Raw genomic sequence first — 20,484 nt, 5'->3', positions numbered from 1 at the left:
CTAACTTTTAAAAGCTTTTCTGCTTTACTAAACTCTTGGATTGAGTTAGGATCCTTTGGAGAACTCAGGAGTACCCTAAGTGAAGTGCTCAGAGAATCAGGGATGATTAACATTGACTACTTGTCTTTAAAGATGAACACAGCAATTAAGTCTAATTCAACAAATTGGCAATGACAGATGACGGAGGAGATGATTCCTTCTAGTCTTTATTCAAGTTTGGTGTGTGAAGAGGGAAGCCTTGGGAAGATTTTTCTTACTTTGGTAACAAATGTCTCATTTTCTCAAGATTTCCCATACCATATCATCTTGATGAAATGGCACTTTGTTGTGTTGAGTCCTTTGTCTACTGTGTTCCTGAAATATACAGATAGTTTTAGAATTAATAACTGTGAAGTAGAAACTTTGATTTTCAAAAAACATCACCAACAAAACTAATATTATTGTGACTATCTAGTTCTCATAGACAGATAGCACTCATGTTGTAAATGACAGGAAAGAGGAAAGCCACCATGAACAAACAGAATCTAGGCAGATAGAGGGGAGGCCCCAAACTAAATATGTTAGAGAAGTATTGGAACTCAATATATTGACTTTCAACACATGATTTAAGAATTACAGGTGAGTTTTCTCTTCGCCATCTTTCCTCTGACCGGGCGGCAGCTCTCATCATGAAGGTCGAACTGTGCAGTTTCAGCAGGTACAAGATCTACCCCGGACACGGACGGCGCTGCTACACCAGGACCGACAGGAAGGTTTTCAAGTTTCTTAATGCAAAATGCGAGTCCTCATTCCTATCCAAAAGGAATCCCCGGCAGATAAACTGGACTGTCCTGTACAGACGGAAACACAAAAAAAGGACAGTCAGAAGAAACTCAAAAGAAAAGATCCTGCCGCGCAGTCAAATTTCAGCGGGCCATCACTGGTGCATCCCTTGCTGATATAATGGCTAAGAGGAATCAGAAACCAGAAGTTAAAAAAACCCAGTGAGAGCAGGCCATCAGGGCTGCCAAGGAAGCATCTAAGAAGACTGCAATGGCTGCTGCCAGGGCTCCTACAAAAGCAGCACCTAAACAAAAGGTTGTGAAGCCTGTGAAGGTCTCTGCTCCCCGAGTTGGTGGAAAATGCTAACCATGGATCAGAGTTTTGAATAAAGTCTATTTCAAACTCTTAAAAAAAGAATTACTGGTGATGACTTCATTAAGCCTGTATTTGTGTATGTATATATTGTATTGTTATATTATATATATAATATTATATATATTGTAAAACTCTCAAGTTTACCACTTGAAATGCTTACATCTAGAATCAAATAGATCTTTCTTAATACTATGAGATACATGACAGCTCATCAGAAAGATGTCTTTATGACTCTCAAGAAGCTGGGGTAGTGTGCTGCTCTTTCTTTTAATAAAGACATAGATATTCTATAGCTATTTGAGTTTTACTATGACATAGCAAAATAAATAATAGACCATTTTGGAGCTAGAGAGATGGTTAAGTGGTCATGAGCCCTGAATTTAGTCCCTGGCACACATGTCAGATAGCTCACTTCCACCTGTAACTGAAGTTCTAGGGAATCCATCACCCTTTTCTTGCCTACACAGACATATACACATATGCGTGCACGCATACACACACACACATGTATGCATATATGCATATACTTTTAAAACATAAAGCATAATAATAGCATCTTTGGCAAATTATCTACTTTTATCCCATTAAATTCCTCCAATAATTTTACAAGTGCTTTCAAATCAACCAGAGAATCCCATTGAAAACAGTGTAATGGCCTCTGGAATTTTTTGAAATTTCCAAATCTACTTGTTATTCGAGTCCTCAAAAAATACTATGAGGGCCTAAGAAGTGAGTCTTGCAAACTGAAATATTCACAGAGCTGAATCATGCTGGGCTTTTCCAGCTTATTGTCTCATGATTGCATACGTCTTAGGCTTTAGACTAGACCATCACCTCCTTAGTGGTCAGACATTATGAGAGTCCATAGTAAAATCAGAACACACTTTATTGATTCGCCAGGAGAGGCAATGATTTCAGGAGAGAAAGGAACTCAATAGTCTATTCCATGAGTTTATTGTCTTCCAGAGACAGAGTTGTCCAGGATTCTAAAGGTGACATTCTGTGTACAGAAACAAGATCGGGAAACTTTCTGAATCCAGGTTTCATGAACTTACCCAGTACAGATGGATTCCATTCAAAGCTGAATATAAATTGCCCCGTGCTATAGAACTGTACACCTGTTTCTTCTCTGGAGATTGGTTCTGCTTAGCAGACATATTTTGAAGTCCTGGTTAATGTATAATCTGCTGCTTGTCTTTCATCAGTGTGATGGGCATCTCCCCTGTGTCTCTACTTTTATTTGTGTTGTTCTTATGACTCACCAAACACTCCTGAAAGGCATGAGATATTTTTAAGTAGTTTAATGCAGTTTGTTTAAAATACTAGTAAATATTTTTGGTTTTGTAGTATCAATAGCAATGCATTCTCCCACTTCCCAGTGAGATCCTCAGTGTGGTCATTAGTATAACCAAACTTAATTATTTCCCTTTTGTATATGAGTGGATGATAATTAAACATAGTTAAGATTTCACATCTGGTATGCAAAAACATCTGAGTTCTCAACTATACTCCTGTCCATCTCTCTGGTGTTCAATTTTGTTGATGTTTTTGATTTCCAGAACTCTTTATTTCTATATAGTTAAATCAATCAAACCCTTCCCCTATGCTTTTATTATGTTCATTACTATGCCTTTGAGGCACTTCTCTGTTATTTTCTGTGAACTTGTATCTGCATGCTTAATGTGTTCTGTGCATGTGCACATAGACATACATGTTCTCATATCCCCATGAAGCCCACACATAAGAGTTCATGCACTGACACACACACACACATACACACACATAAACACACACACACACACCACTGATTCCACGTGAAGACTAGAGAAAAAGTGAGAGTGTGATCTCTCCTTTCAGCACATCGTTCAGAGGACCGGAGCAAGGACATGAGCCTTGGCAGTAGTGCCTTTACCTGCTGATCCCCTTTCTGACCTTGGCATGCTTCGGTTCTTGAAAGGAGGATTTTTAGAGACGTTACAGGTGCACTTTAAAGTTGTTGCATGTGCTGACCTTGTGAACTTTGGAATCTAGAGACAAATGCAGTTTTAGTTAAATAAATATTCCAGAAACCTCTATGTATTTTACCTGTTTTATCATCAGTCTTTCTGATTTTCTTTAGTTTAGTCGAAGAGTGGTTTTGTTTATTTCATTTGCTCTAGAACTAAGCATCCAGCCTATTGTTGACTCAACCATCCCAAATGTATGCTTTCTAACCTGACACATATTCTAATCAGGGCCTCAAGATCTGCATCTGGCCCTATTATTCCATCCAATCTCAATAATGGAATTAATCACTTTAACTTGGTCCTATTTTTGTTTCTTCCACTTTAGAATTATTCTTTCTTTTGCCTACAGTTCTTGATACAATGTCGTGTGTGTGTGTGTGTGTGTGTGTGTGTGTGTGTGTGTGTGTGTCTGTGTGTGTGCATGTATGTGTCTTTTCAAAGAAGGTCTCACACTATAACAGTAATTCCCCTTGAAACCTTCAATTCACTGTGTAGCTCAGCCTGGCTTGAAATCTGCAGTCTTCCTACCTCAGCTACGATTATACTTGTGAGCCACTGTGCTCTTCCTTGTTAATTTTTCAGTGGTATTTATAAGGCAAATATATTCTTTCAATTCTTAAAAAATAATCCAGGTGTTTTTGTTAGACGAGTAATAGAATTCTATTGTTTCTCTGTATGTGTAATATTAGTATGGATAAGGTATCAAAACCTTTATGTTAAATACCCTTGGCCAAACTACAGCTGTGCATTTGCTAAGCCTTCATTTAAGGAATTGTGTGTAGAGAAACAGCTCCTTGCTTGCTTTTGTCAGATAGAAGATATCATTTCTCTCTCTCTCTCTAGCAACTTGTTCCTATCTATGCACACACACACAACGTATGTGGGAAGTATCGATTAGTAGCTCTTTAATAGCTCTTTCATTTTGACTGATTTTCTATCTGTGCAGCCAGTCTTGTTGAGCACTCTGTCATTCCTTCAGATGATGCCTAGTAGTTCAGCCAGCAGTAATTCCATTTGAAAACATCATTTTCTTCATTTTTTAAATCCTTGGTTTTCATTTTAGTAAATGGTAAATTTATATATTGGTTCATTGTTCATTGGAATAATGTATTTCTAATTCACATTGTAATTTCTATTTTCACTCTACCAGGGTCATATTCTATCCTGACAGCATTTAGTTTATTCTTATTCCTTTGATATAAAATCTACTTGTATTTTTCTTTAAATTTTCCCATTGTATGAACTCTTGGCATTTCCTATCTTCATCTTTACTGTCATCAAGTCTGGGTCTTTATCACATATTTTGAGATTACAAAGCACATATTATTAAAAAAGAATATATGATCATTTCAGAACATTGTTGGAGAGAACATCTTTGCTAATATCTGAAAAATATTTTTGCAATATTACGATGTCGCTGAATATTTTCATGGAAATTTTTTTCATTTTTCTAATATGTCAGCTCTTTTAAGATCATCCCTTTGCAAGCCAGAATATGTGAGTTTGTCTGTTGTCTTCTCAACAGAAATCATCAGACTCTCTGTCAAGGCACTCTGGATTCCATGCTATATACTGTGAGGATAGCACAGGGAGTTAGAAGACATAAAGAGAAAGGGTAAATTCTCTGTGAAATTATCTTTATTTGTTTTGAATTATAATTTTGTGTGGAGTTTAGTTCATGTCCCCTGTTGGGAGAAACTATTAAAATTTTTTCATGTCTTTACTTTTACAAAAGGAGGGTATTGTAGTTCTCAAAGAAAGCCCTACATGATCACTCAGCTCGATGGGATTGTCGTTGTCTGGATGTATCCTTATCATATCTCAGGAGGCTTCTTTACAAAGACCTCCATGCCAGGGAGACAAAGCAGCTGAGTGAAATCCGTCAGCAGGCACTCAAAAGTGGTGTCAACTACTGTTTTTTTCTTGTACCATTTTCTAAGGTCCATTGAAATGGACTGTCCCTTGCATATTCTCTCACTACAATTCTGTAAATTTAAGAAGAATAACTTTGCATTCTCTGTGATGTTTCAGAAATGATGGCAGGCTTTTCTCTCTTTAAAACTGTGGTAATATCATTAGGATTGAGGGGGAAAGGAGCTAGGTATTTCCATGAATTGGGGGTAATTCACAATCCCTCCTATTTAAACTGGAGTCCATTGCAGTGGAGAAGGACATATGAATTTTTCTACTCATGTTTTATGTTTTTTTTTTCAATTTGTCGGTATAGATTTAGGGACATCTTGAAACAAAGCACAGTCATTATTTTAAAATAAAACAAACACAGAGTTTTAGGAAGGTTTTGGTTTTGTGTTGCTATGCATAAATAGAATGTAGATCATGTACACATACACACAAAACAAATACACACAGGAACAAGTTGTTATACACACAATGCCAGAGAGATATATCTCTTCTTAGTATATCAAAATACCTTGTGTTTTTTCTTCTTCAAGACATGCTTAATAACTTTGATTTTAAGGGAAAATAATAATAAATGTCACATGTGTTAATGGTTCTCAAACCATCTGCCCTAATTAATTGGTCCAGCCTCCAGACATCTGAGAAAATGAAGTAGAGACTGCACATGTCACACAGTTTCCTATTCCTTTTGTGTCTCAATGTTTTCCTATTCTACTAGGGCATTAACAGCAGACATGACTGTATATACCATGCAATTGTAAGTTTACATTATCAATATGACCTGCTCTTGGTAATTAAATCTATTTTTCTATTTTTTTTTTTTTGGATTTTCGAGACAGGGTCTCTATTTTTTTTAAAGAAGAGTTTTGGTTTCTTTGTTAGTTTTATGACACTGGATGATGTGTTGTAAGTAACTCTTTATAAGCAAACCCCATTCTATCAATTTCATATGTTTGGAAACATACATCCCTTTAAGATTAACATATGAAAAATTGAATTCATGATTTTTACCGTGAAACTGCCCTAGATTCAAAATCCCAGACACTAAGACCAAACTATGAGGTGTTCAATGCCATAGAAGCAGAACAAAAAATAAAACTAAAAATAAAAAAAAATTAAAGGAAGAAAATAAGTCCAGAAACAAAGTTGTGAAAAATAAAAATTAATCTCCTATCTAGCATACATGAGGCCCTGGTTTAGATTCCACCAGTATATAAAGCAGACATGATAGTAATACCTGTAATCCCAGCACATAGAACTTGGAAACAGACATTCAAGGTCACTTTCAGCTATGAAGCAAATTCAAGGCCAGTTTGGGCTGAATGTTACATAAGACCTTGCCTCAAAGCCAAACAAATGAAAGTAATCAAATAGGAAAAATGTATTTGTCACTGACGTTTGAAATAAGCTACTAGAAAATAAAAATGTGTAAGGATAAAGCATGGATTATATTTAATACAGGTAAAGTAACTAAACAGAGCAATTTCAGTATAGTAGGATGACTAAAAGCTTTCATTAAACAGTGGGAATTTAAAGAAAGGAAGCATGACTATATTCACAGTCAACGTAAGTTAGAATGTGACTGGAAGGTAGGAAAGTGATTGGGTGGGCATCAGGAGTGACTGTGAGGGCTGGAGAGTGTTTTCCTGTTGTCAATGTGAAAACTGTTATAACTTGTTACCTGACCCTCCCATGTTCTATTAGGGGACTTTAATAGCCCCATTTATACTAACACCACCATGATTCCAGTTGCCTTGTTCTTATTTCATGGCTGTGGGATACCTGACCAATGATATATGTACACCAAGATTGCATCACAGTGATATAACTACTCTAAATTTCATCATCTATTTCATTTTTTTCAAACGATGGTCTTAGCACAAGACTAGGTTAAGGATAACTAGGTTAGTCCAAATATAGGTTGTAGTGTCAAAGAGAATGGTCAAAGTCTGACAGAAACATCCATGTGTGTCTAAGTCTTTGGTTTCCATTTCTTTGAGTGTTTTCTTGCAAAGGATACTGTTAAGAATAACATGAGATGAGGAGCTGAAAAAAGCAATATCATTGAACACATCCTGGTCCATTTGCACTCCTTTCCTGTCTTAACCTCCACATACTATTGCAAAACCTTGTGAAGGCCATGTATCTTCAGATTCCATATTGAATGTGGTGAGTAGAAGGCTCTGGTTAGGGGGAAAACACAGCTGTCATCTATTGTATCTTTTTTTTCTTTTCATTTATTTTAATGTAAATTAGACTGCAAGAATAATTCCTGCTACAACGGTCTCTACCTGCTAAGGAACTCAACAAGTCAAAGAAAAATAAAACTATTTTTTGTCAAAATATTCTTAAAGAAACCATTTAAGTAACTGAGTAATAGATACAATTTTTTTTAATAAAATTGGGAGAAGATTTATGACACAGTTTAAATGTGTACTACAAAGAAAGATGCGTTCTAGCTAATTTTTAATTTCCTTAACTAGTTACTTTTCAGTTTCAAATGAATCTATTTAAATCTATTTATAGCAATAGACATTCTTATATTTACTCAATAATTAATCCTTATGTTGTAATAATGACTATGCACCAAAAGAGTTCACCTTTAGTGTAGCTTGCATATACTAGATATCCAGACTTATAGAACTGCAAAACATATTAAAGTTAATATAAAGATGAATGGCATTTTGATTAAAACTGTGTCCCCTGAGACTGACATGATAAAGGTCAGTCCCATCATTGTGACCTAAACAAGAGGTCCTCCATTTACCTAAGCTCTTTTAGTGTTTTCTATTACTTTCAAACTATGAACATTTATTTCATTAATTAGTCTAACCTTAAGATTCAAGTGTGCATGTCAGTTTCATTCATCTTTTGTGTGAACCATTTCATTCTGTTCCCATATGAAGAACCGGTGACTCATTAAAAAAGAATGTTTAAACTATATTTATTTATTTACTTAAAAATATGACTGTCCATGTTTTGCAAAGCACAAAGATTCAGAAAAAGATCAAAATACATTCAGAATCTACTCAAATGTCTTCACTCCATCGACCCTACCACTACAGATTTCTCCATATCATTGACCACAGTCATTCATTTTTATGTGACTGTCTACTGCAAACATGTACACAGTTATTTTTTAATTTCAGTATTATTTTATTATATCTCAATACTAAAAAATATTATTCTTAATTTCAATATTAGTGTATTGAAATCATGAATTTGCAACTTGGTTCAGTTTTTAACCACTTGATATTATATCTTGGATTTTTTCATTTATTATCACACAAAAATATCTTTCTCACAGAAAAATTATTTTTTAAATCCATGCTATTAATGTACTGGAATTTATTGAGTCTAACTTCTCATGTGGCAGTTTGAGTTGTTTACCATATTTTACTAATATGAAACATAAAGACATTGACTAGTACTTTGGATTTTCTTATTTAGTACAAATTAGAACTTTTTATAAGATTAATTCTTAGGATCAGAATTAATTCTGAAAAATAATTTGTATTTTCAGTGGTGGGCAACCTATCCTTACATGGGAGCAGATATACTCAGCACTCACTGGTTCTGGGAAGTTTAAACTATTCTAAAAGTAATGTTGTCCAAAATTAATTTCAAAATGAAATTAATCAGAAAGATACATGAAATATAATTGGGTACTTTTTATGAACTCAGTATTGTAAAATAGCAGGAAGCACAGGTATATATGCATGTATGAGAAGTGGTTAAGCTATGAGTTTCAGTGAATAAAAAATCATGTCTATAATCACTTTTTGAATGATGGGCCTAAAATCCTATAATTAATGTTTAATTTATAGTAATTATTTTTTTTTCTCCATGGCACAAATGCCACTGTAGAAACTAAAACACACAGTGTTTAAGCCAACAGCACATAACTGAATTCTGGATACTTATATATCTATTCCTTTGTCCAACCCTGCTGAGTTCCCCAGTGCCTATGATGAGCATTGAATCACTATTCTATAAACACCAGCCTGATAGAATGACACTAAGCATCAAGTTCAAGATCAAGCACCAGGTGATTGATGGTGCATTCAACCATTTGTTTATGAAACAACATTCACTCAACTGTGACGAGTGGTTTTAGAAAAAGATATGTAGAAATCACCAAGCATAGAGTGTCCAGGGCTGAAATTACTTCTCAGGTGGAAGTAAAAGGAAGCAGAAACCAAGAGGCTATCTCAAAGATTCATTTGACCTGCTTTGGGAATTCACCTACAGGCGATTCAACCCATAGTCATTGTCAGCCTGGTGCAGTCAGCCAGAGCTGTCCACCTGACACAGAAACTTCCTGCACATTTATTGTGTTGTCTTTTATTATGAACAATGTAGTGTGCTTTCCCACCTCAGATATACTCACAAATGTTTGAATCTATATGTCATGAGTGAACACATATGCTTGTATATTTAGCAGTCTTATCACTTGTGGAAAAATCCATGAAATATATGGGTTCTATGTGGGGTTGTTGGCATGGGCGATAGTGGTGATTTAATCCTGGCTTCTATTTTCATGCAAAGAAGTGCATCTGAGGCACACACCCTTCATTAAAACCCACTGCTGACTGACCTGTGACTGCATTAGTTACTTGTCTCGTGCTCGGACAAAATACTCAATAAAAAACAACTTAAGGAGAGAAAAGTTGACTTTGAACAGTTTGAGAGAATAGTCCAACATGACATGAAAGATATGACAGCATCTGGTCATGTCTGAGCAGCAGTAAGGAAGCAAGAAGCTATGAATGTTGGTGTTTAGATCGCAGTTTGCATTCTTTTTGTTCAGTACAGGATGTCAGTCCATGGGTTCGTGATGCTCGCTGTCAAGGAGGTTCTCCATACCCCCTCAATTAACCAACCTAGAAATGCACTTACAGTCATGCTTAGAGATTATCTTACATGGTGATCCTTAATCATTTCAACCTGGCAGTCAATATTAATCATCTCAACTGATTGACTTGTGCTTAATCTGATAAATTTACTTTCTTATTTTGAATTTGAAGCTTCTTCTCAGCATTGCTATTGACTTATATTATCACAAACAGCTAAGCTACATGGAGTCTGTTCAGAGCAAGTTGAAAATTCCCAATGAGTACAACTAACAATTTGTGCAGTAAAAGAAATCCAACAGAGAATATTTTGATCTAAATCGCCAACTATATATTAATGTATATGTACTAAAATTAATGAGCAACTCAATGTATAAAAAGAGCTGGGGATATAGTTTAGTTAATAGAGTTCTTGTCTCACATGCATGATGCCCTAAGTTTCCGCCCCTGTATCATAGAAGTCAGGTGTGGGTACAAACACCTGTAAAGTTAGCACTTGGGAGATAGATGCAGAAGGATAAGAAGCAGAAGGGTACTGGGTGTGGTGGCACATGTTTTTAATACCAGCACAGAACTCAAGGTGGACAGAGGCAGTGAATATCTTTAAGTCAAGGCTAGCCTTGTTTTTATAGGAAGTCCCAGATCAGTCAGATACCTTGTTTCAAAATGAAAGAAAAAGAGGGGGGAGTGAGGGAAGAGAGAGAGAAAAGTAAAATGTAGACACAATAGGAAAACGTCAATCACAAAAACATTGCAAATAAGTTGTGTAAATATTTGTCTGACAACTAGGTGAACATGACTGTGTTTCCTTACGTGAGGACTCTGTAGGGTGAATCTTCCCAGGGGAAATTATATAAAACAGATAACAAAAACATTGTCCTAGTTGCTTCTTCTTGCTGTGATAAAATCCTGACCAAAAGCAATTTGAGGAGGACAGGGTTTATTTGAACTTATATTTTATAACCCATCATGAAGGGAGGTCAAGGCAGGAATTCAGGACATGAACCTAGAGACTGTAACTAAAGGAGAGACCATGCAGGAGTGCTGCTTACTATCTTGCTCCCTCTGACTTTCTCAGCTTACCTCTGCTCCATGAGGATCATCTGCTCAGAGCTGACCCTTTCCAGAGTGAGCTGGGCCCTCCTATATCAATCACTAATCAAAAAAATACACAGGAGACTTGCCCATGGGCCCATCTTATGGAGGCATCTTTTTTTTTTTTTTTCTCAATTGGGTTCTTTCTTCCCAGAAGAGCCAAGCTTCTGGCAAGTTATTTATTTATTTGTTTATTTAAAAAAAAAAGCAAAAAGCCCTACCAAGCATAAACAGTAACTCAATGGTGGATCAAACTAACAAATGACAATTCAGGCAGATGTTCACAGTTTACAGGAGCACTGACTCACTCTCCTGACACTATAAACTCTTAAAATATCTGGTGAAATCTACCGAGTCTTTCTCCAAATTCAGGAATTCAGAAAAGTTGGAGGAAAGAGACCAATCCCATATTAGGATAAACCACAGAACATTTGCTCAGAATTTTTCAAAATGCTCACAGTTTTCATGTTGTAACTAGATATGAAATGTTCCCAATGGCCCATGTGTTAAAGGCTTGGTCCTGAGGAAAGCAGTGAAGCCTTTAAGGGGTAGGGATTATTGGGAGGTTGTTAGGTTTCTGTAAGTATGCTCTAGAGGTGGGGGTGTGAGGCCATAGACCCTCCTTTTATCCTGTGTCAGAAGGTAAGCCATGTTTCCCCTACGTTATGTTGCTACCGCTGTGCATACATTTGTCACAGGTACGAGGTACTTGTACAAGTTGTGATCAGAATAAACCTTGCTTCTAAGTTGATCATCAAATATATTGGCTCCAGTAATGGATATCTGACCATCACAGCCAAGAAAGAAAGAAAGAAAGAAAGAAAGAAAGAAAGAAAGAAAGGAAGGAAGGAAGGAAGGAAGGAAGGAAGGAAGGAAGGAAGGAAGGAAGGAAGGAAGGAAGGAAGTCTGAGATAGCCTCACAGGCAGAAGTGGCTTAGACATCAAGATCAGGTTTCATGAGACATTCCAAGACAACAGCAAATATACAGACCTGGGAATCTGCATGGACTAGCACAATGTCCTGGTGTGGTGCTTTAACTATGACAGTGTAAGAAAATGCCTACGTAACCTTCATTAGGTGGCAAAGTTTGGTAAAACTCAGGTGGGCAGATGGCTCAGTTGTGATATGCATACTGCTCTTGTATGGGATCCAGTTCCAGTTTCCAGCACCCAGACATGATGTTTCAAAGCTCCAGTAGCTCCATGTCCCCGCATATACATAACATCTTCACGCAAATATGCACATACTACAATAGGAAAAATAAATATGAACAGAAAGAACTGGTAAAATTGAATATTTGGCATTGGTAAAATCTATACCACTTCCACAATCTTTGTGTGAAAACTAATAAAAGGTTTATTTTAAAGAAGTCCAGTTTCTCCATCTACCCATTCTTCCCCTGCAGAAGTCAGAAAATCTAAAACAAGTTGCTCAGTTCCCATCCAGTTCTCACAAGAGGACCCTACGAGGAGTAAGAGTCACCTAAATTATCCCCCATGATCCCCAATGTTGACTTTCTATAAATTCAACATGCATCTAGAATGCACTGATTATTTTTTTAAATACAAGTCAATGAAAACAGAAAGAGTTTGGGACATAAAGAACAAAGAAGCCATTGAGACTTGTCACTGATTTTGTCTGCTGCCCAGACTCATATTTCCCTGGCATAAGCCAAAGACAAGCAAGCCCCTGGTTGATAAAATACATCTGAACAGACAGTGGCTGAGAGATGGGCCTTGTCTGACAGAAGCTAGATTCTACTACTCATGATGATTTAGGTGAAGAAAGATTGTCCCCATAAACAATCCCCTGGTGGTATGCTCTCCCACGCACACCTTTCCAGATGAAATATGTCTGCATATTCCATCTCTGGGAAGATGGCACAAAGATGTGCCAACTTTCTCTAACTTTAACCTTGAGAAACTTTATTTTAATGTTTAAAAATGCAGTGTAAGTACCAATTGGGATTAAACATCTATCCCTTAGTACTCAGGAGATGGCTCAGCCATTAGGAGCACTTGAGGCTCTCGCAAAGGTCCAGAGTTCAGTTCCCAGAACCCATGCTGTAGAGTTCATAACTGTAACTCCAGTTCTGGGTGATCTGGAGTTTATATCTGCCTTCTGCAGGCATCCTGTATACACTCATTCCTATAAATAAATACTCATCCCAAGTTCTGTTGCACACAAAATGTTTAAGTTCTTTCAAAACACCATTGCTCCAGTCTTCTTGCCATGGCAGTCAAGCATTGAAAGCAAAGATGACTTGCCTTCAACCTGAAGCCAATAATTACACTGAATTAAATGTCCCTTGATAATACAAGCTCTTATCAAGCTCATGCTGAGCCTATTAAATCTCATTTTGATCCCAACAAAAATTCCCAGTCAATTGAAGCCACAGTTGAGAAAGCTACCCCCTAAGTCCTTCCCTGTATCTCTTAAGGATGGAGAATTAACTGTTGGTGCCCTTACACCCACCTGCATTTATTGGGCACTGTCCCATCTCAGAGAGCATTTCATTGGTTAGCAGCCAGGAAAACACTCAATGAACTTTTCATTCTGTCAGTTCTCCTTTCGTACCAGGCATATACATAATATAATTAAATGTCAAAGAAGTTTATGTGCTGTTTAAATGAGTAGAATGGATCTTGGATATGAAAATTGGATTAGATATATGAGATGGGAAGAAGCGGACATTGTTTCATTTCCCTTCCAGACCTCCAAGACTTCCTCTAGCTGTGTTTATGATTCAGTAACACTATAAATTTTTTCTTAGTGCTTTATGAAGTTCAAATAACTCCATTTATCAAAAGGAGTATAAGTTATTTTAATGTTTTATTGCTATGCAAAAAAATAAGCTCAGTATTTGAAATATAATTCTTATGGAATATATTTAGTGTAATGGGAGTAAGGAAAATGGAAGATGAATATAAGAAAAAATAAATGGGTGAATTTAATAGATAATGAAAACAATGAATGGTAACAAAGAATGACGAAACACAGCATTGTATCTTTCCATTTTTATAGCCTACAACTTCCTACCTCCCACAAAGAATAAATGTTGATTCTCAATGATTGTGAACTTGGATTACTGCTGAACACTTCTACACTGCTGGTCAGGACACATAAAAAAAGAAACTGAGTATTTTGTTCAAGAATTGTTAAATAATGCAAGTATCAGAAGAGAGTTCTGCCTCAGATGAGTTCACAAAGAACACATACATATACATTTTCCACATCACTCCCACTAATATCAAATATCACACACATATCATACACCACACACAACATACACACACCACATACACACACCACACATCTCTCACACACTTATAAAAAACACATGACACACACACACACCACACTTTTCTCACATACATATTTATCACATGGCATATATATCATACACCATACACACACTTACACACATATCACATATACATCACAAACATATCAAACATACACCACACACATATCATATATCCACATACACACATCTCACATCACATATCTTTCCCATCCATGTCAAATACATGGCACACACATATACCTACACACTCATCACACCTCTCTCCCACACATATCAAACACACATCACACACATATCCTACACCAACATCACATACATACACACATATCACATAACTCTCCAACATATGAAATACACATGACAAACACACACACACATTCCACATTCACACAGATTGATTCTCTGAGTGTTAACAATAGTATTATGTGTACACCTCTTGACATATCTACTGTGCTATAATGATGTGTAGTAGCATCAGAGGTGAGTATAGAGCCTACAATGAAATTTGGAAAGGGATATGTTTTTTCCCCAGGAGGATATAATTAGACAAATTCACAATATAGGAGATAAGGTGATGTAGAGAACATGTTTTCTTACTTTATGTGAGTATCTTCACGGTATTCCTTCTGCGTGCTGGTGTCTAGACCCTAGCTTCCTCTCCAGTTTTTCCGTCTTCAAAATACCTACTTATCTGTCTTAGGCCCTTGGAAATCTTCTCAGTGACAATTCCAATAATGAACAGAAAATGGAGGCAATGTGAGATAATATAGGACTCGCCCCCTCCTGATAATTTTAACTTGTATATACCCTGGTGATATGCATTAGATTATACTATAAATATTATGTATTTATCAATAGAGTATTTATTGCCAGGTAATATTAATGTCTGGTAATATTGGATGCCTACAAAGTGTTAGAACTCTATTGAAGCAAATTTCTTTGACCCTATGAGGCTATGTCTTAGAAGAAAGAAATAACTTTATGGAATTTAGATCTATGTATGAAACAATAATGTAAGGACTAGGGTGTGTGTGCGTCAGATCCAAAAATGTAGGAACTCCAGGACACAGCACAAAGGAGGGGAATTCCAGGGGGAGGGGGGTCTCAGTGAGAGCCCATTGTGACTGTGTAACAGAAGGCATACCATACCAGTGACTCATGTTAATGAATACTTGGCAAATAAAAATAAAAAGGCTAAAGGATGAAAAGTGTGTATGACTTACCAGGCCATAGCACAGCTTCCACAAGGAGAGTCTTTCTCTCCTCCTCCTCCTCCTCCTCCTCCTCCTCCTCCTCCTCCTCCTCCTCCTCCTCCTCCTCCTCCTCCTCCTCCTCCTCCTCCTCCTCTTCCTCTTCTTTTTTTCTTTTTCCTGTTCTGCTTTATTTGTTTGGTTTGGGTTTTTCTTTTAACTTTTATTTTTGTTTTGCTTTGGAGTGGGGGAGATTGGAAGAACAGAGGACAGTTGTTGGGAGGTGGAGGGATGTGTGTGATCCAGATACATGACGTGAAAACCACAAAGAATCAATAAAAGTTATTTTTTTAAAAAATTACTGCTCTGTACAGGTAGCTCCCTGTGTTCTAAGCCTAGTACTTAAATGATGTCAAATATATGCTACTTAAAAATGGTGAAATAAAACACTTATATACAAAAGCTAATAGAGAAAGAGATGATAAAATCAGTGCTGATAAAATTATGAGAATATACTTATTCTCAAAGGATTTTGAAAGAAGCATAGCTTATGGGTAAAAATGTCATTAAAGATAGTCTTGCAAAATGTTCAAATTATTTCAATAATATAAGTTATTTTCAGTTTATACATAACACACAAAAAAGAATGCCACTTCTCACATAAAAGAAAAAATGTCTAATAAGCAAAAAGAGTTAAATTCACGATGGCCTACTATGTGTTACCCATTGTCAAGACACTGGAAGCAATGATAAAAAAGATAATGTTTCTATTTTCATTCAGCCTATACTATGTAGATATAAGCAATACATTGAGATCAATATATACCAAAAGACCTAGTGGTAAATGCTGTATAGAAATATTAAGCAGAATAAAGAGGAAAAGTCACAGGAGATGACTTTCAATAGTTTGGATAAGAAGGGGGTGTCTGAGGTGTTGACATTTGGGCAAGACCTAACTGAAGTGGGAATAACTGTGTGAACTGAACCCCAGGACACCTGGGGAAATGTCTGTTGGCAGAGCAAATGAAACCTATAAAGTTCCTCAGAAGCTATGACAACGTGTTCATGGGTCATTGTGGAAATACTTGGAGCTGGCACTGAGTGAAACAGAGGAGGAATGAGACAAATTCAGAGAGCAACAGGAACCTGTCACCCAGGTCCTCAGACTATAAGATGCAGATTTGGGCTTCATTTTCCAGTTGATGGGGACTTGCAAGGTTAGCTCTATTTATCAGTTTCACGGAGTGGGAATGTAGAATCACCTGAGAGCCCAGCCTCTGCACATGCCTGTCGCAGATTGTGTTGATTATCCTGTCGCAGATTGTGTTGATTACCTTACAGAATGTGGGAAGAGCCACCTTAACTGTCAATGGAACCATCCTCTCGCTGGGTATCTGGACTGCACAGATCTAGCAAAGACACTGAGCAAGAAGTCACTGTGCAGAGTCCTTTTCTGACTCCTCCCTAGATGGAATGTAGTTTGAACTTTGAACTAAAGGAAACCTCACCTCCCTTCAGTTGCCTCTGCCTGGGTATTTTATCTCAAGGGCAGCATATGAGATCCTCTAAACAGGAATGCTTGTCTAGTGTGACGTGCAGTCACTGATAAGGGTGTTCTGGGTGGAAGGAGAAAATTTCTCTCATGGATTACAAAAGAAATGTTGATTGCCCTGGTCAGGGGATGGCAGTGGGGGGTGGGGGGTGGGTGAGGGAGGTGTCAGTGATTCGATTACTTTTATTAAAGGTTTTTTAGAACACTGGTTCTCAACCTTCTTAATTCTGCCACTCTTTAGTACAGTTCATGTTGTGACCTATAACCATAAAATTATTTCCAGTGCTACTTATAACTGTGATTTGGTTGCTGCTGAGATTCAGAATGTAATATCTGTATATTCCAGTGGTATCAGGCGATGTTTGTGAAAGGGCAGATCAACCCCCAACAGGGCTACGACTTACGGGTTGAGAACTGTTCTTTTAGATACTGCTACTAAGTTTTTTGCAGCATAGGATGTAGGTTGTTTTAGGAAGAGAACTCACACAAGTGTCTCTAATGTGGGGCCCCAGTGGTGAGAGATGGAGCTGCCATAGTAATGAGGAGATGCTGAGGATGGCAGCAAACAGTTCATCTACTCTCAAAGGCTAACAGAGTTGCAAAGTGTGAAACACTTATTGAATGTGAAAGTCACAAGTTATAAGACTTTTTGTGCGAGGCTGGGAGTGCATACCTGTGTATCTGTACCTATGTGAGTATATAATCACATGTGTTTGAATGAGCATGTACCCCTGTGTGTGTGTGTGTGCGTGTGTGTGTGAGACTGCTGTACTTCTGAGGACCAGTGATTACAAAAATAAAAAATAAAAGAAGAAACATTATTTGCACCAGTGGGAGCATTATAGCTGACTCTGATTTCCATTGTCATTTCATTCTCTATTTTCTAAATGTCTTACTATAAACATGTGTATTGAATCAGGAGGAAAAATCATTTGAAATAGCTTTTAAGATCATGGAGAAAGATAATTGGGGTAAAATGTGGTTGAAAAAAACCCCAGCTGTTAGAAAATCACTTGAAGCAGCTGACAAACACAAAACACAGCTGGCTTAGAGGACGAGAGATTATATAATGTGAATTTAGTGTCTCTGCTGAAATGGTAAAGAGACAGAGGGAAACATCCCTTTATACTAAGAATATTGTCATTTATTTTCTGAGTTGAGCCAAAAAATATGAATCCAAAAGAATATTTTCAGTAAGTTTCAGATTTTGAATCCCCAGCACTATGCAGGAGAAAAGGGCACTGATCACAGTATTCACATCCCTGATGTGGGTGATGGAACATTCAGGAAGCCGGCTGCACTGTTTAAGGAACTTGGAGTATCCTTCACAAAATGTGGGCCTGCTTTTCAGGAAAACCAAACTATGTGTGTCTTAGTTATGATTTTTATTTCTCTGAAGAAACACCATAACCATGGCAACTTCTATAAGGAGAGTATCTAATTGAAGGGGTCACTTAAAGTTTCAGAGGTTCAGTCCATTAACAGGACAGCAGAGAGCATGGCTGCATGGTGGTGGATGTTGTGTTGGCTATATCTTGGCTTGAAGGCAACAGGAAGTTGGATGACATACTTGGCATTATCCTGAGCATAGGAAACCTCAAAGTCTACCCCCATAGTGACGCTCCTCCTTCAACAAGGTCATATCTACACCAACAAAGTCACACTTCCTAATAGTGCCACCCCTAAGAGATTATGGGAACAATTACATTCAAACGACTACGGTGAATCTAAATAATGTTCTTATCAGCAACTATGGCAGAAAGGATACAAATAGCTGTAATTTAAGGTGATCTGACACACTCTGCTGGCCTCCCTCAACACCTGTAGTGAGGTGCATATATGCACACATATATAAAAAATAAAGAAATAAAACTGTAAAATAAAAGATTTTACTTTATAAGACTGAATACATATAAATACTTACATATGTGCACACATATATAAATATGTACATATAGATGCAGGTCAAAATATACATGCATACACTATGTTCTGTCCCACAATACATAATATATCCATGTATCCTTTTTTTTATAAAACACTCATCAGTTGCACACAGTGAACCAATGTGATTGTGCTTCATCTAGCTAATCTCACCTTAGAGTTGAAATTTCATTGATAATTATGCAATCCCAGTGAGCATTTCTATGACCAAACAGAAGTGATCATTGCAATGGCTTCAATTCTTTGGAGTAGAATTGATAAATTGATAGGGCCCATGAGACAGCTTAGCCAGTAAAGGCACTTTGGTCAAGAATGAGAACCTGAGTTTGATCCTAGGAATCCATGTGGTAAGAAAAGACGGCCTTGGCTGGAGAGATGGCTCAGTGGTTAAGAGGACTGTTTGTTCTTCCAAAGGTCCTGAGTTCAATTCCCAGCAACCACATGGTGGCTCACAACCATCTGTAATAAGATTTGGTTCCCTCTTCTGGCCTGCAGGCATACATGCAGAATACTAAGAATACTGTGTACATAATAAATAAATAAATCTTATAAAAATTTCTCTAAAAAAAAAAAAAAAGAAAAGAAAAGACGGCCTCTGCAAGTTGTCACCTGCCTTCATGGCACGCTGCTGCACGCATGTCTCTACAACACACTCACATGCACACACTCACCCCCACTCAATCTCACTCACGCATACTAAAATAACAAATAATAAGTAAGTTTAATATTATTGTGTGGAATTACTAAATATGTAAGCTGCTTCAGTACCATAATGTCAGTAGAATCTTTAGTTTCCACACTCCCCTAATTGCAGCTGCCAGCTTGCCCACACTTCATTTCGAACATTATTTTAGGAATATATTTTTATATATGTCCATTGTAAATGATTTGAAATAGCATTAGCTTATTTAAAGATTTTAATTTTGATTTCTCAACTCTGTGCATGTATGAGTCTCTGTGTATGTAAGTGTCTGTGAATGCAGGTGTTTGTAATGGCCTGAAAAGTGTATGGGAAGCCCTGAAGCTGGAGGTACAGGTGGTTATGGCCCTTTCAATGTGTGTGCTAAAAACCACACTCTGCAGTTATTTGCAAGAACAGTAGATGCTCTTAACCACAGACACATCTGTGCTGGCCTACAACTAGTTTTCTTTTGTATTCACATTTCTCTATATCAGTAAATTGTACGTTTCTGTGAGTTTGTAAGTCATTTGAATATCATCCTTTATGCAAAAGCATTCTCTGTTTCTTTGCTCATTTTCTTATTACAATATCTGTCTTCTCAAAAAGTGGTATATAAAAATACTTGATTCATGAACTTCAGACCAATACAAGTATGTTGCCAGATTGATAAGTTGATCTCTTTTTGGGCTGTTGGACTTATCATCACCTGAAAATTAAAGTGAATTTCATTCATACTTTATATTCATTCTAATTTCCATCTTTACGTTTGAAAAATACTTTACTGAAAGGTTATAGAA

At 37.0% G+C, this 20,484-nt stretch overlaps 1 protein-coding gene and 1 pseudogene across 3 annotated transcripts in view; both read left to right on the top strand.

Annotated features, from left to right (window-relative positions):
* Lrrtm4 (leucine rich repeat transmembrane neuronal 4) overlaps positions 1 to 20,484 on the top strand; it is an 811,985-nt gene that overhangs the window by 737,846 nt on the left and 53,655 nt on the right. The window lies entirely within an intron of this gene.
* On the top strand, positions 669 to 1,128 carry LOC101985465 (annotated as a pseudogene).

The sequence above is a fragment of the Microtus ochrogaster genome, assembly GCF_000317375.1.
Source record: "Microtus ochrogaster isolate Prairie Vole_2 chromosome 14 unlocalized genomic scaffold, MicOch1.0 chr14_random_3, whole genome shotgun sequence".
Taxonomy (NCBI): Eukaryota; Metazoa; Chordata; class Mammalia; order Rodentia; family Cricetidae; genus Microtus; species Microtus ochrogaster.
The sequence above is the reverse complement of the archived record's forward strand: the minus strand, read 5'-3'. Positions and strand labels throughout refer to the sequence as shown.